We start from the raw sequence: 24,584 nt of genomic DNA, 5'->3' as shown, positions 1-24,584 counted from the left end.
CTGGTGGAGGCTGCCCCTGGTGGCTGGGGGGTGGGGGTGGTGGGAGACATGAGTGGGGGCCTGGTGGAGGGTGCCCCTGCACTGCTGGGGGATGGGGGTGGTGGGAGACATGAGTGGGGGCCTGGTGGAGGCTGCCCCTGCACTGCTGGGGGGTGGTGATAGGGGACATGGGTGGGGGCCTGGTGGAGGGTGCCCCTGGTGGCTGGGGGGGTGGGGGTGGTGGGAGACATGAGTGGGGGCCTGGTGGAGGCTGACCCTGCTGGCTGGGGGGTGGGGGTGGTGGGAGACATGAGTGGGGGGCTGGTGGAGGCTGCCCCTGCACTGCTGAGGGGGGGTGATAGGGGACATGGGTGGGGGCCTGGTGGAGGGTGCCCCTGCACTGCTGGGGGGTGGGGTGGTGGGAGACATGAGTGGGGGCCTGGTGGAGGGTGCCCCTGCACTGCTGGGGGGGGGGTGGTGATAGGGGACATGGGTGGTGGCCTGGTGGAGGCTGCCCCTGGTGGCTGGGGGGTGGGGGTGCTGGGTGACATGAGCAGGTGTGCAGGGTAGTCCCCTGTGGTGTGTGCTGCCTGCAGGGGCCGTGGAGGGTGTACAGGGAATACCTGGGAGCACACAGCCAAATCGCGTGTAGATTTTCCCGCGTACCCCTGTCATACAGGTGCCCAGCCAAATCGCGTGTGGAACTTCCCCCGCACCCCTGAAATCCATGTACCCGGCCAAATCGCGTGTGGAACTTCCCGCGCGTCCCTGTAATCCACGTACACGGCCAAATCGCGTGTGGAACTTCCCGCGCACCCCTGAAATCCACGTACCCGGCCAAATTGCGTGTGGAACTTCCCGCGCACCCCTGAAATCCTCGTACCCTGACAAATCGCGTGTGGAACTTCCCGCGCACCCCTGTAATCCACATACACGGCCAAATCGCGTGTGGTACTTCCCGCGCACCCCTGGAATCCACGTACATGGCCAAATCGCGGGTGGAACTTCCCGTGCACCCCTGTAATCTGCGTACCCTGACAAATCGCGTGAGGAACTTCCCGCGCACCCCTGAAATCCACGTACCCGGCCAAATCGCGTGTGGAAATTCCCGCGCACCCCTGAAATCCACGTACACGGCCAAATCGCGTGTGAGACTTCACGCGCACCCCGGTATACACGCACACGTATTTTTTGTCAGTGGGTGTCCGTGTTTGTGGGTACCCCTTTGCACGTCATTTGTTCTGGAGGGCCACAGTATAGGACATTCATCATGGCAGTATATAGGTGCTATTTGTTGGCGCACCTTTTGCTGCACATTTCTTACAGGCGCAGAGACGCTACCGCCTGCTTTCTTGTGGCAGTCGTGTTTGTGCCTGTGCGCTGGTTTGAGCGTGCGCTTTTTTGCCCTATTCTCTTCCATGAATACGTGTTGTAGGCGAGCGTGTGGGCGTTCCGCGCACTTGTGCCCTGTACTTCCACCGTGACGCCCACATTTTGGCAAGTTGTTCCCCATTCCTAGTGTTACGCCCCGTGTTCCGCCTACTTTTGTTGCGTGCGCTGCGCTATGTGCTATTTTCGCTGTGGCCTGTGCGATTTTCGCTGTGACCTGGCGCACGCAGTTAGATGGCCTGTGCGCCAACGTGCGCCGTGCAATTTTTTATCGCACCTCCGATGGTTTTCTCGCGCATGGCCTTCCATGTATCGATGTGCGCTGCTTTTCGTGCGATTTTCGCACTTGCACTGCGATTTTCGCTATTCCACTGCGATTCGCACGTTTTTGGCCACTTGCGCCGCGCTAATTATTCCATGAATCGGCCTCTTAATTGTTTAATCAAGGCACACAGCACCAATAATTTGGCACGTGCTTCTATTCCCTTCTTCTTGTGCCATAACTAAATGTGTTTCCACGACCTTCCATATCCTAAAGAGAGCAATGTGTAAACTCTTATTTGTTCGAGTGTTTCAACATATCCTCCACAATGTCAAGTCCTTTATAGCATTTAGATGATGTACACATTTCCTCAGATGTTTCACATAAACAAGACCCAATCTTACACATTCTGTGAGTACATGTTTAGCAGGCTCAGTCTGCGTTTTAACCATACACATTCAACAGAAAGGTCCCTGTACCGGCAGGGCCATTGAGGGGCCCACAACATTCAATACCGGTAACCTATTAATATGAAACAGAAAGATACATCTCCTCAATGCTGTAGAAGGGCATAAGGCTAGGTATGGTTGCATCTTTTTAAAGGTGTATAAGATGTCAGGCACAAAAGTATAACTTTTTAAAGAACTCAGATGTTTAAAGTTTTTGTTCCAATCCCACAGATCTATGCGTTTTTCAAGACGTCGCCGGAGATTGAAAAAGTCATCACCCCTATTGGGGCTCCAGACAATATCTTTGTATAAGGAGACCAAACTCTTGCTAAAACTGGATTTAATTTCAATTTTCCGCTCTATATTGGCCATGCTTTTTAGAAGAGGGTTTGAAGGGCCATTATACATAAAAATGATGAATGGCCCTTCATACCCATTTCTTGTGCCTCAATCCAGTTCACCACAAGCATACTGTTCGCGTGACACATCATGTATATTACTATACGCATTCTAATTAGATCCAAGATTATGTGTTAGGCATTCAATACAATACTATGGTATTTACCCACAGGGATTGGACCCTTTTAAATGATTAGAAAACCCAACAAGGAGTGACAATGTAACAACGCTGCAAAGGTAATGTGCAATAGAAGTTATACATATATCCATATGAGAATATTATGGAACAGTTACATTATTGTGTATATTGAGTTACTACTGCATCTGATTATTTTATTTTTTTCTTTCTTTTGATATTTTATTTCTCAATCACCTATCAATCCTCCCTTATTCCAACCCCTAATCTCTGTGTGTCTATATATGTTTGTTTGATTACATTAATTGGTTACTCAGTGAATAATGTTAGCACTATCAGCCCTGATTTGAGAAAGTCTTTCAATAGCAGAAACACTTGTCATCACTATGGGCAAAACATTAAAATTATAGAAAATGTCAAAATCCAATCTGGCACATTTCTTTGATTCTGAGTTGGTATAGAAGTCAAGATATTACCTTGTTCTTCCCATTTTAGTACTTCTTTACGTAAAAATTATGCAAATAACTTTCCAGTAGAGTCTAACATAGACAGTATTCGATAACTGCCGGCATCCTGAGGGGAGCCTTTCTTAAGGATCGTGACCAAGATAGCGGTTTGCCAAGAGCTAGGAATTTTACCTTCAATGAGTACCTTATCAAACTGTATTTTAAGTAAGGAGGTCCAAAAGTGGGAATTGTGGTGAAAAACCACATTGGCCAAACCATTGGGACCATGAGCTTGGGAAGATTTCAAACTCATAATTTATTTATAAATATCCCCCTCCACTATCTTAATTGTGATGCCTGGGGGTTTGAATTCTGAACAGATATTCGGTGCTCAGAAGAAGAATTTCACTGAGCAAGAAATTTCACCCAATCATGTTCATTTATAGGATTAATCATAGCATTGCTTCACCTAGGATAGCCCAGATGCTGCGCGAATCACCATTACATAGGGTAATCGCCATCTGTTGCCAGGCTGCATCCTTATTAGACCAATGCCATCTTTTTAACCAAGTGCGGTAGACATTTATTTCTTATGCAAATAGGCTCTCTGTGGCAGTGCAGCTACTTTCTCCGCACGCAAGTCTGTCCTAAATTTGTGTTTGGCATACCAGATTACTTTATCATATACCGTATGGGGCTTTTCATCTTTAGTTGTAATGCGCACATTCACTGAAGCATGTCGTCCCGAAAAGACTGAAATCCAGATCTCAATATCATCCACAGACATTTCCTGAAATGGACATACATGACTCGGTTTCATAGCAAATGTTGCTCGCTTGGCCTTCACAATTATATAATCAGACCACTTAATCCTACTAGCTGCATGATTGGTTACCAATTTACCTATATAACTTACTTTTGCTTGTACCGGATCTGCCCTAATACTAAGAACAAACACCTCATGATCACTCCAAGAATTAGGACTGACACTTAGGTCTTCTGTCCTCAGGGCTAACAAATACACTGTTTACAAAATCATAGTCCACTGTGGCGCTACTCTGCCATTCCTCCAAGTGTATCTCCCTGGAGTATCACTTTTGATGTGCGTGTTAACCATTTCAAGCTCCCAGCTATGAAGGAACCTCAACCAACAGGCCCCCTCCATACCTACATGTCCCTGTGTCTTCTCACTTCTAGCTAAAAGTGTCCCCTCCACCAATGTGCCTATAGCATCGGCACAGTGACAATTCAAATTTCCACTATCAAAATGCAAGCAGAATCATGGCCATACCCCAATTCACAAAGATTTCATGAATCTCTTCATGGAACTGTTCTCTATGAACAGCCCAAGGAGTATCGAAAACATTGGCTAACAACAGCCTAGTGTGACTATCCCCAAGCGGTATAATTACTTGGAAGTGGATATTAGATATGAATTTAAACCATGTCTCACTCCAGTAATGAGACCACCAAAGGGTCTCCCTTTCATGCCCTTCTTGCCATAGGACGGATGGATGGTATAAGCGTCTACCACAATAGCTGTTGTCAACCAAGTCTCTTTTAGTGAAAATAATGTGTGCTGTACAATATAAGGAAGTGACCCATTGTTGGAAAAAAATGGGTGAAGCCCCTAGTGTTCCAGAACATTAATGTCCAGGCTCATTGTTTCTGCATGCACAGTGACAGTGATTCCACTAGCCATTTCAGCATGGTCTGTATGTCCTCCAATTGCACCTTATACTTCTTCGGAAGATGAATAACAGGGCCCGAATTGCCAGAATTTCCTTTGGCAATTGCTGGTAATGAGGAATCTTCCAAATTTGCATCAACATCCAACACAATCCTTCTGGTCAAGAGTTGTGAGTGAACATTTCGAAGGAGTTGTGCTATGGATCTATGTTTCAATGAATAGCTGTAACATTTGGATTTGCTCCCGTGAGTTCCTCAAAGAACTCAAAATCTTCTGACACCAAGACACGTAGCTGTGGGATTGAATGTAAACATCCAAGAAATGCCGTTCTTGACAGCCACTTGTCCCAGCTTTTCTGATTTAGGTTCTTGATGATAGAAATCTTGCTTTCAGAGTTGCTGTCTGCGTCGAATTGCTTATTGGTTTGTTTTTCCTTTGGTTTAAGCTCAGTCATACAGGGTCTTCTACAGGAAGCATTAGGAGTGGAAGAATTATCAATAGCTGTAGGGAATAGATGTACACTTATAGAGGCGGTACTAATTTTGTCATCTTCTAAGGATGCATTAATTGTATCCCCCAACTTGTCAGCTATAACCCAGCTCGCTAGGCTACCCATGCCCTTCCCTTGTCGTTTTTTGCTACGCGCCACCTTCTTATGAGCTATTTTAGACTTTTTTGATGGGATATTTGTAGGAGGTAGGGAAGCAGCCACCTCGCAGGGGATCTTACGGGCTGCAGCTCTTTTTGCTAGGCGATGTTGCTTCTTTGAAAAAAATTGCAGTGCTATCCAACACTTCATCATTATTTATCACGGGGAGGAGTATATCTTCATCAATTTGAGCCACTGCATTATCAGCATTAGTTGGTACAACTACCTCAATGTCCGATGGCAAATTTATTTTGTTGGGAGCCTGCTGGAGGTTTTTCATGTATGCCCCCACACAATTTTAAAATAATTTTCATAGCAAATTGTATTGATGTCATAAAAGACTGCAGCCCTGCAAAAACAGTTTGGGTGTTTACCAATGAGTCCTGTGTAATAGAGTCCTCAATTTGTACTGCCCCTTCAGCGTCCATAAATACATCTGGTGATGCAGAAAGACGAGTAGGGGTAATTGCTTTGAATGGGCTTCCTGCCGATCAAATAACCTGAGCTCTCACAATCTTTGCCTCTGCCCCTGCCACTGGCAGATTTTTAGTAACAGCAACCATGCTTTGTTGAATGGAAAGGCATACATATAATAGTGAATTATTATCTATGTCATCATAAGTGGAAGAGTCTTGTGGGATATGCTACTGGTTTGGACAATAAGTACTTTCTTTAGCCACAATAGATTTATTGGCAGGTTGCTGCCCATGAAAGAAGGCCGGAATGGTTCCTCTGTTTGAAATACTGGGAGCTTTATTGCCATTCTTTCCTTTCCCCACCCTGTTATTTATTAAATGTGGGGGAACGTCCAATCTGGTTTCACCTCCCTTCCTGTACCTTGTACCAGAGGTTATGTGGCTTAGCATGAAATGGCATATTCACTTGGTTAAAAGGATCCACGTGACCAGGTATACTGAAATACAGCTAAAATGAGTGCAAAGCGGGCTATGGAAGTTACTCCTACTACCACAGTCCCGCCGCACCAAAGTCTCTTCTCGGGCAGTGAGGGGCTATGGAAACCACACTCCTGTCAGTACCAGACTGTTATTACATTTAAAAACAAATGGCGTAATTACACAACTGCAAAAAACAATGTTCAGACGATCTGCGCCATCACTTCATTATTGGGAGAAGCACTTGGTAGTCAGAGCCCTGACTCGTAAGTAGATGTAGGCTCTTCACCCAACACTGCAGTGTCTGGGGCTTTTTAATACCTGCCTCTGAAGTTCAATGGAAAACAAAATAGAAAGAAGACTCTCCACACTGCTTGAAGCTCCAATAACAAAGTGTAGTCCTAGTAAACAGTTTCAGCAAGAACACACGGCGCGCATATATTAAGAAAGAGCTCAACGCGTTCCAGGAGTAACTTTTCCTTCATCATTATTAAAAACAAAGTTCAATTATATGTTCAATCTTCACTCTCCAATTGCATCTACAAAGCAGATGAAAGACTAGTGTCAGTGCATAGTAGTTCAATGTATGTATTTCTTAGTCAAATCTCAGTCTATTGAATGGCAACAAGCCATCTAAATGAATGGAAAAATAAACATATCACCTTGATTGGCCTTCTGGATTGGTGCATCCCAGGATAGGCGATCAAGATAAGCCTTGTGGTCTATTCTGTAAGTGTGGCTGGCTTCTTGTATGAAGTTTAACAGGATCTGTCAAAATAGATAGTACATCATTGTACAACCATTTTGTGATTGATTCCAATAGTTAACCACCATATATGGATATGCACACTCGTAACTACGTTAAGAAGACAGATTGCCCACCTCTGTGGTGCTAAGTGTGCATGAATTGGTGCTAAAATGCAGCAATGTGCATTAATACCATTCTGATATGTTGAGACCCTTGAAATTACTTGCTTCCAAAAAATCTATGAAACATAGATGGAAAGTATGAAAGAATGGTAGGATTGCTGTATATGAATTATCTAGTGAATCTAGCGTATAGATATAGGCGGTCTGATCTTACCCCCTGGAGTGCACGTGTTGATTAAAAGAGTTGTCAAGTCTTAGCTGCATGTGGAGCTGCCTAACAACAAACATAACCTGTATGGATCCTTCGTCAGACGTGAAGGTAAATGACAATATCCTCAACCTGTTTGTAAGTGGCGGATAAGTGTAAAGAGACTTACCAGCCAGGATACCATCCGTTGGATTTAGAAAGCAGACTAAACTTGCCAAAATTGTGGCTAATGTATATGACGTCCAGTGCGTCCACATATGCGTGCTGACCTCATTTGTCAACAAGCACGAACCACGTTTGAGTAGGCTTTAGAACTGCCTGTGTCCGTACATGGAAATAAAAAAAAATAGCAAACAGATGTATGTGTATTTAGAAAATAATGGTATGTTTGTACCAGTACATTCTCAAAATGCACTCGTAAGAATACTGAGTGCAGATCGATATTATTAAAGAGAACCTGATCATGAAGCACATGATAGTAGCTTGTTCTATTTATTTATTTGAATGTGTATAGCACACAGAGGCCCTGAGGCATCTTGGCACTGTTACAGAAAGTTTGCTTGGTACATACATGAGTAAGTCAAAAAACCATACAGAAAGGCAAGGACACATTATTTGCAGAGAGAGAAGATGTGCATGTTATTTGTCAGGCTGTACAGTTTCCTGTGGCAGTGCCAACATCTTTTCAAGTGCATAGTGGGGACATGGTTAGTTAAACAATTTGGTTTTTAGGAATTTGCAGAAGACATTGTAGGATGATCATTCTAGATGATGCTTGTTTCTTATTGAATCAGTAACGACACGTATAATATGATGGTAAGAAATTGGATATCTTGCGTTTCCTTGTATTCCTTAATGAAAACCGGGGGGGGGGGGGGTGATTGCTGATTAACCTTGTCATGTCACTCATGTCACCACTGTTGTCTTGACTACGGGAACCAAACTCACTTATTATATAATCAGTTTTATATATTAAATATGTCACTCCAAGGTAGGTGTTAAGGTAGCTGCCTATGGCTAAGATCATAGTTACATTTTTGGATCATATTTCTCAGACATTTGGGTTACAATCTATAATATAGGAGCCCATGAGAACATTAGTGAAGAAAATACACATATACGTTCCCAAATACAGTGATTGCATATTCCTCGATGGAGTAAACAGTTGGATCATATCTCATGTATTTCTTGATTAATTATACATATTATTAGATATCGGGCAAGTGGTTAACAATTTCCAAATGACAGTAAATAATTCACAAATGCAGATGTGTCATGTATCTCTTGATTGCTTTTACACATGTTTAGATGTTGGACAGGTGGTTTACTATTTTCAAATGACAGTAAAAATAACAGTAAAGAAGCAGACTTCCCAAATGCAAAGTTAGCATATTTCTTATTTCAATGTCAATAAAATGGTCCTAAACAGATGTTTGTTCAACGAAACAGTGTTAAAGAAAATTCTTCATTGAATTCTATGGGGGCCCTGGAGTCCAATCTGTCTCTTTTGGCTCAACGTGTTTAACACCTCCTCTTTGTGGGTTTCTTACAGTGTCAAGAACTGCAAATCTCAACTGTGCTATAGTGTGTCTCATGTCTGTAAAATCTCCGGCTAATAGAGATTTCTGTTTTCCCATTTGATTTGTGATCTGTTAATCTTTCCTTGATCTTCCAGGTCATCTGGTCTACATAATATCTCCCACAAGGACATATTAGGCCATATATCAGAAACGTGGAGTTACAAATGACAGATTGATTGAGATCAGTTGTTTTCCATGCTTGTGAGGTCTTATGTGGTTGCCTTTATGAATGTTGTTGTAATGGCTACAGTGTAAGCACTGGAAGGTGCCATATTTGGGTTTTCCTATTAATGTTTGTTTCACCTGAGCTGTTTTTTCAGCCTTCACCAAGTTATCTCTCAGGTTTCTACCTCGGGCATAAACTATCATTGCTGGTTTGGGGAATAATTTGCAGATTTGGGGTTCCAATCTTGTAATCGTGTTATCTTCCAGTTTTTCTTATAGATACGATTGATCTGACAACTCTGTTTGGAGAACTTCATCAAATGGTAGCATTTTCTAAATGGTGTCTGGATAACTCCTGGCTCTGAATCTGTTTGATACATTTTCTGTAGTTTCGCAGTATGTCTGATCTTCTGAGATCATTCTTTGCATTCTCATGCACTTGCTCAACGGTAAGGTATTCTTCTGCATAATGATATGTGTTTTTCCCCTCAGTGGGTTTCTGGTAAATAGAGGTGGTGAGTTTGCTCCCACTTGGTGTTATAAGGACATCCAAGAAGTGTATACAAGGTGTTGCAATATCCAATGGGAATTTGATCTGTGGAATTTGTTCATTAAGATACTTCGAGAATGTTTCCAATTCATCTTTGGAACCCTTCCAGATGCCAAAGATATCATCCATGTATCTTTTCCATTCTTATACATATATCCATATGTATCTTTTCCATTCTTATACATATATCCAAGTCTTTCACACTTGGGGCCTGATTCACAGAAGCCTTTTGTAATGGCACAATCCCAGTGAAAAATGCTCCGTAAATCAGGCCCTTAGTGTTCTAGTGTGTGTTTTGTCTCGAATACATACATAAATAAATGTGCACATTCTGGTGCCATTGATGGCCCCATTGAAGTGCCTGATATTTAGATGTAATAGTTTTTTTGGGAAACTACAATAATTATTTTACAGAATGATCTTTGCCAACTCTAAGGTAAATACTTTATCAGATGGAAAAAAAATCACTGTGTAGGACGGCCCATTCAAGGGCATCAAGACCATCGCTATGGAGAATAGACGTATACCAGCTCTGCATATCCAAGGTGACTAGTCTCCACTCTTGATTGAAGTGAGTGAGCTGTTCCAATGTTGTGAGGAAATGTGTGTTGTCTCTTAAATAGGTTGTAGTCTTTTGTACAAGAGGTTGAAGCAATTTGTCCACACATCTGGCTACTGGGTTAAAGATGCTATCAGTAGCAACTACTATTGGTCTCAGGGGTGGTGTTCTAAGGTGTTTGTGGATCTTAGGGAGTCAATAGAATATCGGCATGATGGGAAATTTGTTAGTCAGATAATCCTTGGTTCTTTCAGTTTTCCATTCTTCATCCAGAGCATTCAGTAACACTCTTTCTATAATTGGTTTGACAGTGTTTGTAGGGTCAGGATCTAGCAACAGGTAGATGTATTTGTCATTCAGGAGTGTCAGACAGCTTTGGTTATAAAAATCACTATCCATGATTACAATTGTGCCACCCTTGTCAGTTGGTTTGATCGTTATTGAAGTATCATTAGCTAGTTGTCTGAGTAGCTTGTGTTGATGTCTCCTTACATTGTGTGCTTTTATGTAATTATTTTATAGACTTCAGATCGTTTATCATGGAATTCCTGAACAGATCACGTGCTGAATATTTTCCACTTGGGTTAAATGGGCTTTTGGATTTAATTTCCTTAATGCACCCTCCTCCCCCTTTTCATTCAATTTATTCTGCAATTTGGGCACTTTTGTCATGTAAATTGTCTGTAAGTTTGGGGGGAAAATGTTGGGCAGTAGAGAACCCTAATTACACACAGTATTCCTACTGATAGGACTTGGTTCACTCTTATGAGGTGGCACTACCCCCACCACAGTCTGGAGTTTCCCAGTAACCTATTGTTCAAATTTTAGTTAATTATTTTGTTGTCATTCCCCTTTGCCTGTTTTTACTGTTTGGGGTGATGTTAGAACCAATCAGAGGTAAAGATGGTGATGGTCGGAATTAGAGGGACATCTCACAATATTCCCCATTGGAGCACTTGCTGCAAGCAAAGCCCAGGAAACCTGCTACACTTTCACCCTAATGTGAATGTCTGACAGAAGCCACGATAAAGCCCTACGTTGGTCCAAGTGATTGTCGAGTGTCTTATCGGGTGGAGCACTTTGATCACAGGAAGGTTTGGAGTCTCCCACTCTCTCAGTCCACCATTTGCTGCAGGTTGACACAAAAGGGCTGGAAGATTTGTGCATCCACATACTTCATGTGTGTTACGTCTAGGGTTGGAAGATGGTTGAGAGCTTTTTGAGGGTTTTATTCAGCATCCAGATTAGCTGGAAATTAAAATCTGTTCCAGCAGTCAATTGCTGAAGAGATATTGTGATGCACAGTTTCTAAGACATCATATTTATGGTCTTCATCCTGATCTTGGGAACGGGCAAGCTCCTTCACACTCAAGGGCAGTATTTCTTTAGTTATGGATTGTGATGATGAGAGGGACTAAGTACAGTCTGCAGTGCAGAGGCTGTATGGACTTCAACCTGTTTCCTGAAAACCTCCCTGATTAGCTGGATTACCTTGGTGTATTGGCTCCACCCATCCCTTGGGGATTTAAACAGCCGTGGCGCTTGTAGCACACATGCATTGTAATCGTAATTGGTTGTTTATAATGTGCTTAATACCCAGAGTTTTCTCTTTCTCTTATTGTCTGTGTCACGTCAGCTAGCTATTAGAGCCATCTTGCTGTTCACACTAAACAGTGGGAGAGAAAGAAGAGGCTGACAATGGTAAACCAAGGAAACAATGTTGGATGGGCTACCAAAAAAACATGGAGTGCAGTATAAATTAAATGTTTCAACAGGAATATTTATTTAAATGCATTGATCGTAGTTCAAAAGTGCAACTTGGTACAAAATAGTATCATCATATGCAAGGAATTCAAACTTTTGCATTAATTTATAAAAAATGCAGGATGAAAATGATTAGTAAGGGTTTTGATAGGAGGTGAAGTAGAAAAGGGTTGAGTGTTTTTGGGAGTGTTCACTTCGATTGTGAACCTCTATGACAATATTCCTCTAGAAGAAAAGCATCACTCTACATGTCTTATGGCAATTGAAGCCAGTCTAGACACCCTGATTTTTGGAAAAGATGTATGGGACTGTATTGTCATACCAGCAACACTTGAGCTTGAGTAAATTAATGCTGATGTTTGTGAAATAACATTGCAGGTGGTAATAAAGACGTTGGAACTATAGAGGAACTCTGTGAACAACTGGAGGTCACACGAGGTCGGATAGAAACTGAAAATCAAGCAAGAGAAGGCAAACAAGGCATGAAATAGAAAAACCTCAATAAATAAACACAGAGGGAGGTGTAATTCTTCCATGATCACACAATTGAGGATGGTCATTTTCCAGATTCGACGTGGGGCCTACATGTAAAACATACATAATACAGTACTTGTAACAGGGTAACCGAAATCTCTAATGCAGACTACAGCTAGTGTATGAAACATCTATAGATCAATGGACACAGAAGTACTTGTTGTCTCTGGCAGTGGTGTGTTAAACAAGCTAAAGAAGCACTGACCTGGGGAGGCATGCACTTTCTGTTTAGCTAGGAGCAAAATGATACATGAACAAGGCCTGAAAATGACCTCATTGACCAGGATTTAATATCAACAAAATGTTAGCTACTACTATGATAGAAGAATCCTATTGTGCGGGTGTTAGTTGAGGCCATCTGTCTCTGGGTGCATTTGTCTTTAACTTATGTGACAAGCAATTAAATGTTGTCCCTCACAACCAGGAGCCAAACATAACACATTAATGTCCCAGGCTTTGATACAGGACCTTTCTTCAATCTTTGTTAATGGGGTGAGGTGTGGGGAGTGGGGCTGCACTTCCCTCAAGAGTGGGGCTCAATGCATCTATGATTTTCAGAGCTCCAAGTGTGAGGTGCGCTATTCAATGACCCCCCCATCCCCAGGACTTGCCCGTGAAAAAATCTTCCACAAAGCCCTTTCGAAGAAGGAGCTTGAGTGGGGAGTGGTGGACCACTCCATGGCCCTCTCACTTATGAGACTCTGCGCCCAGCACTTATTTTCTTAAACAGTGTTGCACCAGAGCAGGGCCCTGGTCGAGTTTGTGGTTGCTCTCAACCATTTATATCACACTTCAATACGTTCAATGTGAGCAGAGCCCAATCAGTGGCATAGAACAAACCTTGCCCCCCGCACCACTCTCGTCTGCTTAACAAAGCACAAGGCAGGCAACACCCCGCGCTAACACAGTCCACCATGTGTGTGCAATGTCCATGAAGATTATGCTGCTGCAGGGGCATGCACTACTGCAAGTGAAAGAAGTAAATATGTTTTTTAACCCCTTAACTGCTGAGGGTTTTCAAGTTCGCTTCCAGTGTTGAGCACTTTTTTTGGATATTTTGATTTATTGTATTCAATGCCTTGTAACTTTTTTGTTACACGTGATATCCTGGCAAAATTGGCACCCTTTTCTTCCCACATGTAGGTGGTCATATGGCCACCAAGGATTCCTAGTTTGCTGTAGTGGGGTGTGAGAAATTAACAACACATTTACCACATTATGTGTTTTTTCACCAATTCCCAAGCTTTCAAGAAAAGGTTGTGAGGAAACAAAAAAACATATTTATTGTAAGGTTACCATCAGTTTTGTGAGAGGTAGGTGATTTTTCCCTTTTTTTAATAGAAAATGCCTGGACGGAATGGAGGAGGAGGAGGGTAGGAAAGCTGAATGTGTCGACAGAAAGGCATACATTTCTGAAAACAAGACAAAATTCCAAGTTCAGGAAGGGGTCATTTGTGCAGGTCATGCAACAACGATGTAGCTAAAATGTCCATAGTTTGGGAAACAATTGGAAAAATGACAGAAAAAAAGGTATGTGCTGGACATGTTTAGACAAGCAATACCTAAAGTGCTAAACTGAGCCATGGTACACAGGAGTCTTATGCTGACAACCTAAACAGACATTCTTAGCATTTGAAAAGAAAAAACAAATCTGGTGAAGAATGCCAAGCATACCATTTTTGAAAAAGCACAGATAGTCCTTTTGAAGCATAGGTGAGTTGTGCAGGTTATAAAAGCCTAAAGCAGCGACTAAATGTGGGTCACATTTGGGAAATGAAAGGGTTGTGGAACAAAGTGCAGTAAGAAATGTATTAAAAATGTTATCAAACCCAAGAGAAAACAACAAATGTCCTACCTTCTGACATTCCCACATGTGTCCCGATATAAATGGTACCTCACTTGGGTCGTTGTACTGATAAGGATGCAAAGGTAAAAGTCTAAACCACTGGTACATCAAACGCCATGGGGAATACTGGATTTGGCTGTCTGGACAACCCACACATTTGGGCTTGGGGTGTCTCAGCCACAGAAGAAAAGAGGGAACCGCATGCATTTCTGAAAAGAAGATACCGTGGGAATCCAAGGTTTGACTTTTGTGAAGCGCCTTAGAATTTATTACCCACAAGGCCAGGCAAAATCAAAAATATCAGAAAAAAACAAATTTTTCTGAAATTTGGCCCAGGAAACCACTGAAAAAAGTCGGAAACAACACATGTCCTACCTTCCCTCGTTTTCATAGATGTCCCGACAAAAATGGTACCTCACATGTGTGGATGCACTAACCTGGGCGCAAAGGGAAAAGCCTAAACCATTAGTATACTAAAGGGCCTGGGAAGACAACATTTATACGGTATTTGGTCTTATGGACAACCCTGAGATTTCCACCTGCAGTGTCGAAGACATTAAGGAAAATAGGGAAACCCATGAATTTCTGAAAAAAATTCATCCATAGGAATCTAAAGAGGTCTGACCTTTGCAAATCGCCCTAGAATGTATTACACACAAGGTATGGCAAATTCCAAAATGTTAGGAAAAAAATACATTTTCCGACATTTTTCACTTTTAAACCAGCAAAACACACCAGCAACATCACATGTACAACCTTCCCACATTCCCACAGTTGTCTCAACAAAAACGGTACTTCACATGTGTGCGTGCACTGGGAAAAGGCGCAAAGGGAAAAGGCTAAACCACTGGTACGTCAAACACCCTGTGGAATACTGGATTTGGCCGTCTGCACAACCCACAGATTTTAGCCTGGGGTGTTGCAGCCACTAAGGAAAAAAGGGAAACCCATGCATTTCTGTAAACAATCCCCCCGTGGGAATCCACAAAGGTCTGTCATTCGCGTATCGCACTAGAATGTATTACCCACAAGGCCCGGCAAAGTCCAAAATGTAGGGAAGAAAACACAATTTTTAGACATTTGCCACCAGGAAACCCCCAAAACAAACCGGCACCAATACATGTCCTACCTTTCCATGTTCCCACAGGTGTTCCAACAAAAACGGTACCTCATATGTTTGGGTGCACTGACCTGGGAGCAAAGGGAAAAGGCTAAACCACTGATATGTCTAACACCCTCAGGAATACTGGATTTGGCTGTCGGTACAACCCTCCAGATTTGGGCCTGGGGTGTCTCAGCCACCAAGGAAAACAAGGAAAACCATGCATCTCTGAAAAGAAGACACTGTGGGCATCCAACGAGGTCTGACTTGAATGAATCGCCCTAGAATGTATTACCCAAAAGGCATGACAAACTCCAAAATATATGGGAAAAACAAGATTTTCATACTTTTGCCACCAAGAAACAACCAAAACATGCTGGCAACAACACATGTCCTACCTTCCCACGTTTCCACAGGTCTCCCGATGAACAGTGTACCTCACATGTGTGGGTGCATTTACCAGGCCGCAAATGGAACAGTCAAATCCACTGGTACAACAAATGCCCTGGGGAATAAGGGATTTGGCCATCAGGACAACCAACAGATTTGGGCCTGGGGGTGTCGCAGCCAGCAAATAAAACTGGGAACCCCATGCATTTTTTAAAAGAAAACACCTGTGGGAATCCAGCGAGATCTGACTTGCATGAATCGCCCTAGAATGTATTACCCATAAGGACCTGCAAAGTCCAAAATCTAGGGGAAAACACTATTTTGAGGTATTTGCCAGCAGGAAACCACCGAAACACGCCAGCAACAACCCATGTCCTACCTTCCCGCGTTCCAACAGGTGCCTCGACAATAATGGTCCCTCAAATGCGTGTGTGCGCTTACCTGGGTGGAAAAGAAAAAGGGTCGACTGTCCCCAATTCCAGCGGAAGTCCCAGGGAGCCCCACCAGGACCCCCATCCCTACCCTCAGGGAAAAGCTCTAATGCAGTGCAGCCAGAGCTCCAGGATGGTCGACAGTGATGTCCCCGGCCATGAGTGCCTTTCTTCAATGTGGGTCGACTGTCCCCAATTCCAGCGGCAGTCCCTGGGTGCCCCGGCATCATCCCAATCCTTCACTCAAAGAAAAGGCTCTAAGGCAGCGCAGCCAGAGCTCCAAGGCAGTCATGGGTGATGTTCCTGGCCACTGGCCCCTGTCGCCCATGGAAACCTGTCTCCCATGTGGTTCGATCATCCCCAAGTCCAGCGGCATACCCAGGGTGCTGCAGCAATCTCCATATTCCTCCCTGGAGGGAATAGCTGTAAGGCAGCCTTGGGCACCATCCAGTCAAGATGTGGTCCCAGGGAGCCCTGTCAAGGTCCTTGTCGGAATCAAAATAATATTATACCTCCTATCGTTGGCCTACGCCAAGTTGTCTAAAAACATTGTGTAAATAGATTCCGCGGCAAGGTCTTGACCTTAATGTACTCTGTAAATCGCCATCTTGGATTTAGCCGCCATTTTAGGTTCTCTTGCAATGTGGAAGTCACCCTGAACATCAAAATGGAGGCCGAATGACATTTCGAGTGGGATTCTGGCCGTTGTGACCTCATGAATGAATAATATGCCTGCAGGCCACTTGTTGGGGTCGCGAACTGAGACCTTGTCCTATCCCTGACCTATGTGTAAATGAACAACTGTATCAGCGAAACTGATCGAAATGCATACGTTATGGGATTGACCTGGCGACGAACCCTAGGCCTGGTCCTAAGAATGGTTAACCCGCGAGGGGGTTGGCCAGAGCTGGATAAAAAAGTATAAAAGCATAAGTATCCCAATGTACGGGCTCTCACACTAACGCAGTGAACTACCGTTGAAAGTTTGTTCTGTTACTCTGAGAGCCGAATAGCTATCCGTTTGTCAATTGACTTTTTGGTAATTGTTGTAGCTTTTGAATAAAGCACTTTGTATGTTCTTTATAACCTGTGTTGGTGTGTTTCCTTTGGGCTTCCCGGCCTCATATCAATTTCTTTGTTTCCACAGTCCTCATCTCTCCCTAGAGGGAAAAACTGTAACACAGCCCAGACAGAGCTCCAGGATGGCCGGGGCTGCTGCCCCAGCACTTGAGAGCCTGTCTATAATGTGAGCCAACCATTGTCAAGCACAGCCACACTCCCAGGGAGTCACAGCAGGGTCCCCATCCCTACCCAGAGTGAAAAGCTCTAACGCAGTCCAGCCAGAGCTCCAAGATGGTCAGGGGTAATATCCCCAGCTAGAGCTCGAGGACTGCTGGGGGTGCTGGCCCCAGCCTTGGTTCTTCCCTCTCACATGGGTAAACCATTCCCAAGATCGGTGGCAGTCCAAGGGAGCCCCAGCAGGGTCCCAATCCCTCCCCTGAGGGAAAAGCTGTAATGTCGGGTGGCCAGGGCTCTAGGATGGCCAGGGCTGCTGCCCCCAGACTTCGGTGAATGTCTCCCTTGTGGATCGACTGTCTCCAGGGTGCCTGTCCTTCACTGAAGGGAAAAGCTGTAATGCGTCCTGGCCACAGCCCTAGGAAAGCCTGAGGTGATGCCATGTCCTTAGGTATCTGCCTTGCATGTGTGTCGACAGCCCCCCAGCTCATTGGTGGTCATGGGGTGACTTGGCGGGGTTCCCGTCCCTCACAGGAGGAAAAATCGGTAACACAACATGGCCAGAGCTAGAGGAAGGCTGGGGGTACGGCCGTCAGGCTTGGGCACTTGTCTGGCATGTGGGTCGACCGTCCCCAAATCCAGCTGCATTCCCAGGGAGCCCCAGCTGGGTCCCCATCCCTAATGGGAGGTAAAAGCTCTAATGCATCACAGCCAGAGCTCCAGGACAGTCAGGTGTGATATTCCCAGCCATGGCCATCTGTTTCCCATGTGGGTCGATAATCCCCAAGTCCAACGCCAGTCCCGGTGAGGCCCGCCAGGGTCCCCAGCCCCACCCAGAGGGAAAAGCTCTAACGCAGCGCAGCCAGTGCTCCAGGATGGTTGGGGGGGATGTCCCTGACAATGGGTGCCAGCCTCTCATGTGGGTCGATCATCTCCAAGTCCAGCGCTGGTCCAGGAAGTTCTGGCAGGATCATCATCCCTCAATGGAGGTAAAAGCTCTAACACAGCGTAGCCAGAGCACTACGACGGTTGGGGATGATGTTCCAGCCATGGGTGCCTGTCTCCCATGTGGGCCGATAGTCCCCAAGTCCAGCGGCAGTCCCAAGGAGCACCGACAGTGTCCCCATAACTACCTAGTGGGAAAACCTGTAGCGCATTTTGTTTTGTGGGGTTGAATAGGACTACTAAAATAAATGATAGTGCTAGTGTTTCTACCTGTGTGATTGTTTTCTATCCCCGTTTTTTCCAAGTTTACTTATCCCACCCTATTCTCTCTTATTAGTAAAGTTCACTTAACCATCCCAATTGTCTGTCTTGCACCCACCCAGTATAACATCCTTTGTTTATTCCCACCCGGTTTATATACCCCTGCTTGTTGATTAAAGTGGTATCTATTATTCCTTTATTGTTAGTTTGTTGTGTGTTTTATTGTAGTTGCAGTTTATCCACCTCTTGTACAAGTCTATGCAGTTTATCCATGTGTGCACAAGTTTTTATTCCTGTAGCCCTTTTATGTGGTGAGGATGGATTGAGAACCTACACTATTTGTAATGACTCCTGGCATTAGGGTCACAAATACCATCTCATACTGTATTACTCCCCATGCAGTGTACCATTATCCTCTGTATCGCTGTGTTTTTGAACTTCAGCCAACCTAGTCTTGTTTTGAATTTGTACCTAGCATTGACAATTGTTCTGATGTACTGAAATTGCCTTGTCCGAGCCTTCTAGGTTGGCATCTCCCATCTTGATCCAGCTTTGACAGGTTTTACATATTACCAAACATTTTACAGTTCGGTTGTAGGCAGGATGGGATGGGGTTGAGGGGTTGGTTTGTGGAAAAATAGTGATCATATTTGTAAACTGTGGTGCAGATGATGAATACTGGCTTTCTAATGTTGTTCTATGTGTTTTGACTTCATGTTTGCATGAGCCTTTCTATATGATTATTTCACTTCATTCAAATGTAGAGCTTGTTTGAAGGACCCCTCTGTGAAACCTTTTCACAGAATGTGAACATCACTTGTCAATATCCTTTTTTTCTGTGCTGGTCCTTCACCCATTTATATGTTTCAACAGTCAGAAATTGGTTTTTGGACACTTTTTCATGAATGTAAAGCTGAAGCACTCAAATTGGCTCAGTCTCCAAGTTTAATTGCCCCACCCGATAGTCTGTTGCTGTCCCAGTTTACTTGCCTTACCTCATCCTTTCTATTACAACTAATGTGGCATGATCATTCTTACTTAGTTTATATATTGTTGTTCTATTCCTTGCTCTCCAAGTTTATTTGTCCCACCCTATTCTCTCATGCTCTCCAAGTTCACTGAACCGTCCCCATCCTCTGTCCTGCAGTATAACGTCCTTTTGTTTATTCTCACCCAGTTTATATATCCGTTTGTTTATTGTAGTGGTAGTTTTTATACTTTTTTTTTATATTATTGCATGTTTTATTTTAATCCAAGCTGTATTGTTTTCCGAATGACCCAATGATTAGTATGTGCGAAGAGAACAACAGTGTTGTATGCACAAATGTTGCATTTTATATAGTGCATTACATGCACTGCATACAAGATATGAGGGTCATAAACATGTGTGTATTAAATTGTGCTTCTTAAAGTGTGTGTGTTCTTTAACTAATTAAGTTTTCTTTTTTTTTAAATAGAAGGATATTTTTCTTTTTCAACATAGATGAATAACTGTCGCTACGGTATCGCCCAAGGGGGTGTGGAATTTCGGAGGCACAATTAACAGTAGCAACAACTGGGGAGGGGCGTAGCCACGGGTTTGTTGGACCATAAACACAGCTATAGTCCTCAATGTGCAAAAAAGTATGCTTGTGCAAACAAGTATGCTGTTTGTACCTGAAGAGTTCTTTCTAAGTGTGGCTACAATAATAGTAAATGCACTCTAGCCGCAGCTATGTGTGATGAGTTACTGTCACACATCTCTGGTGCTGGAAGCTTTGGAGCCGCTGGAGAAGCGTATTCCATTAGGAGTCCCATTACATTCAGCCACGTTCTGCTAGTCGCGGTCTAGTTTTCCTCAACATGGCCACCTCTGAGAACCTCTTATTCAGTGAGTTTCCCGGCGGTCGGCGCATTGCAACTCGTAAGGTACTCACTCTGCTTTGTTGCATTCGCTCTCGCATTATTTCTATTTGGCGGTGCTGCACCCCCCCTTTACCCTGTCTTCCCTGTGGCATCTTCACTTTTTCCTCCAGCTTCATTCCTTCCGGATCTCCGCCGGTGCTCTACATTATCTCTCTCTCCCTGCTCCGCTGTTTTCCTCTGCTGTGCTTTCACCTTATTTCCTGTGTATTCTTACCTCCTCGTAGTTCCACTGTCTCGCGCACACTATGGTCGGTGCCTTTCCTTTTTTCTGTCTGCTCTATCTTGCTTTCCTCTTTCTATTCTTGCTACATTAGCCTTTCCTCTGTGGGCTGATCCTTCCGGGCTCGATCTGTTATCTACCCCGTCCTATTTACCTGTTCGCTTGCCCTGAATGCTTTGGTGCACAACATTCATTTCTAGTTACTTCAAACCTGGATTCTGACGTCAGTGGATTTCACTCAACCCATTTCCAAGGATTTGTCATCTGTCCGGAAACCAAGTATCTCCTACACAAGACTTTTTTGTAATACCAATTGAACCACGTATATAAGACTTTGGTATACACATTTACTTACCTGGAATACTCCCAAAGGATCTCTCCACTGGGGTTTTGTATGCCACACAGCTGTTTCCCCTTATCCGGCTGTCCCAGAACCGATGTACTTCTTCTGCCTAGTAGGCAGCCAAAGTGGCTTCCTTCTGTGGCAGACCCTACCTGCAAAGAAAAGAGAGATTCCTCAGAGAAGAAGGAAGAAGAAGCCGTCACCGGACTCCAGCACTTCAGGTGAGGAGGAGGGCAGAGCATTTCTAATTGAATCTAACACTTTCGGAGAAGGAGAGTTAGAAGAGTGTGACAGCTACCTTAGAACAAGCTTGTGGATGTTATTTCATTGGATTTGTGTATTTAAATGTGATGGATGTTATTTCATTGCATTTGTATATTTATATGTGATAAGTAGTCCTTAAAAGGACTGTTTTGAACTAACCTAATTGTAGTATTTAAGTGCATTTGGCATTCTCTCTTTATTATCATGTACATTACATATCTCAGCCAGCCATTGCATGTAGTTTTCCCTTGTACTGTGATAAAAAAATACTGCTTGTCACCTCAGATAGAATTAGAAATGGAGGAAGATTACATGAGGAAAGAAGGTCGAATTTCTTGTATTTAGTTTCTGATTGGTTGGTTATTGTTTGTGTGGTAGGTGTCTCTCAATTGGATATCAATTACCCCAGAAGCTGTTGAACTGTTAAACATATCAGAGAATGTACTTTTTTTGAGTGATATTTACATGGCCAATACAACTTTTGATTATATTGTATCATTATATTAAGAGTGTTTCTGTATATATTTATGTATTTGTTTGTTTATTGTTTGATGTCTGTTTCACCTGCTGAATGGATCCACCTATATGCCTCTCCTCCCACACCCCCATGACCACTCAGCCTGAGGAATGAAAGACTCGGTTCTCGCCAGTCCACCTGTTCCTCCCTGCATAGGCAGGATACGTAACTCAAAAACCTTAAGCACACCCTCGACACACACTCACCTGGAACCACAGTGTCAGACAGAACAATCACCTAGTAGCCCACGCTCTGGACATCGCTGATCTTATTATCACTAACCAACTGGACTTTCTTGCTATTACAGAAACCTGGCTACCTCCAGCATCAAGGCCCACCATCTCACTAGCTGTCCCAGATAATTACACAATCATCCAAACTGACAGGGGCACTGGCAAAGGTGGCAGAGTGGCGTTTATAGCCAAATCACACCTGGACCTCAAGGAATGCTCAATTGCATCCTTACCCTCAGCTGAACTCCTCTCAGTTAAACTCCTGCTTACAGCCACCAGTACCATACTAATTCATCTTATCTATCAACCACTGGGGGCCATCTCCTCCTTCGAGGAAGATATTACCCACCTCCTGTTCTTAAATACCAAACCAGGCTCTCAAATCATTTTTATGGGAGACCTCAACTTAGGTTTTCAGGATCCAAATGACTCTATTGCATCTAATATAGACAATGCCATTACATAGCTTGGCTTCAAGCAATGCATCAACTGACCTACCCATACCAAGGATAAAACGCTGGATTTGCTAGCAGACCTGTAGGGTATTTTGTGGAGATTTGGGCCTGACGGTATTTTCTTACCGCCGAAAAATAACTTAGCAACAATCACTCCTTGTATTCAGATTGGGCCATGTACAACAATAATACAGTGGACATGCATTATTTCAGCACACAGACATGCGTATTTGGTATGCGTGGTTGGTATGCGTGGTTGGTATGCGTGGTTGGTAGTATTTTGGTGAGCATAATTCCCTTGTTTTATTTGTGGCCCCAATACCCAGAACCCCTTATTTTTGTTTAGATTTTTTGTGAAATCACTAGAGAGACCTCAGGCTTGCATTTCAGGAACACCACATTTTCATTTTTAGTGTGCCACCATGGGCAATTTCTCTCTGTTTTATCTATGGTAGCGAGGTATCATGTGGTATTTTCACTATCTTATATACGGTAGTGAACTATGTCCCGGGCCTCCCTTTTTGCCGACTCATAGACCTCCGACAAACTACAACACACACAGTTAGTTACAATTGCTCCTACTGAACTACATTGTGCACACGGCTGCAGCCAAATTTGATGTTTAGCTACCTTGAAAATGACAATTGCACTGTCTAAACATCTCCCCACATCATCAGCACTGTATTGGTAAATATAAAACACACCACCCGTCTGCTTTCAAATATTTTTGTGTATTATAAAAGTTGCATTTAAACACGATCTCACTCTTTACAGAAATAAATAAAATAGCACAGTAACAGCATTGTCTGTGATACACTGAAAAGAGAGTGGCGGAGACAAGAACTCAATTTGCAACATTAAACATGTGAGTAAAGCACAGGAATCTCTTTTCCTACACTGACTGAATATTCTCGTACACACTCAGCCCCCACACTTCTGTAATTACCTTATCTGTTCAGCATGAGTTTTCTCCAGCTGTTCTCTTTCTGAATTTGGCTCCCTTGAAGATTAACCCCAGTGAAAACAAGCGTCTTTCGTTCTCAAACCGGGGTTATTGCCTGGAATGCTCAGCTTTTGCAGCAGGAATGCTTCAGCCAGGAAACAGGTCCTTCTCCCAGCACTGCCAAATCTCGATTGTCCTTCCCCTCTCCTCAAGCTCCCCCAGCAAAACTCTAATCACTGCCTCTAGCATGATACTTGCTATGACGCTGCTCCAATCAGAATCAATCATGCCATCTCCTCCCTCACTACACAATGGCTCATTTCTACAGTAACCATTTGTAACCAACTGATTTCCTGTTCCTTGGAGTCCTTTGCTTCCTGTAGTTATGTGGACAGAGCAGCAGAGAAAAAGAAAAAAAAATGAATGTGCGTTTAAAAGTTCACTTTCAGAGTAGGCCTAATTCTGCAGTGGAAACACATTTTTATTAGTGGGTTATGTTAAATACAGTTTTATTATTCAGGTTAGTTATTAATAAGGTTAGTTATTAATTTGCAAATGTGTCTCTTGCACCATAGGCATTTCAGGTGAAAAATAGTGTGCATTTTTGAATGTGCACGTGTGCTTTTAACTGTAAAAATAGATTTGCATCTTATATGTTAAAATCATTTTTGACTGAATAGCCTGTCTTTACTTATATGTCCATGTTAATCTGGCAACACATATAGCAATGCACCACACCCATGTGGTGGTGCTGCATCAAAAAAATTGCTACCTGTGCAGTAGTGCTGTACTCTGTGCTGTAACACGCCAAATATCCTTACATATACCCTCCTTTTGTTTTTAGAACTTGACTACGATCCAAGCCAATTCCTAAAAACAACTTGTTCTTTTTTTTTTCATTTAAAATGCATGTGTATTGGGATATCTTTCTCTTCCTGACGTAGCTAGTAAAATCAGTAACATTTTCATTT

This window comes from Ambystoma mexicanum, chromosome 1q, assembly GCF_040938575.1.
Source record: "Ambystoma mexicanum isolate Mex_15411 chromosome 1q, UKY_AmexF1_1, whole genome shotgun sequence".
Lineage (NCBI taxonomy): Eukaryota > Metazoa > Chordata > Amphibia > Caudata > Ambystomatidae > Ambystoma > Ambystoma mexicanum.
The sequence above is the reverse complement of the archived record's forward strand: the minus strand, read 5'-3'. Positions refer to the sequence as shown.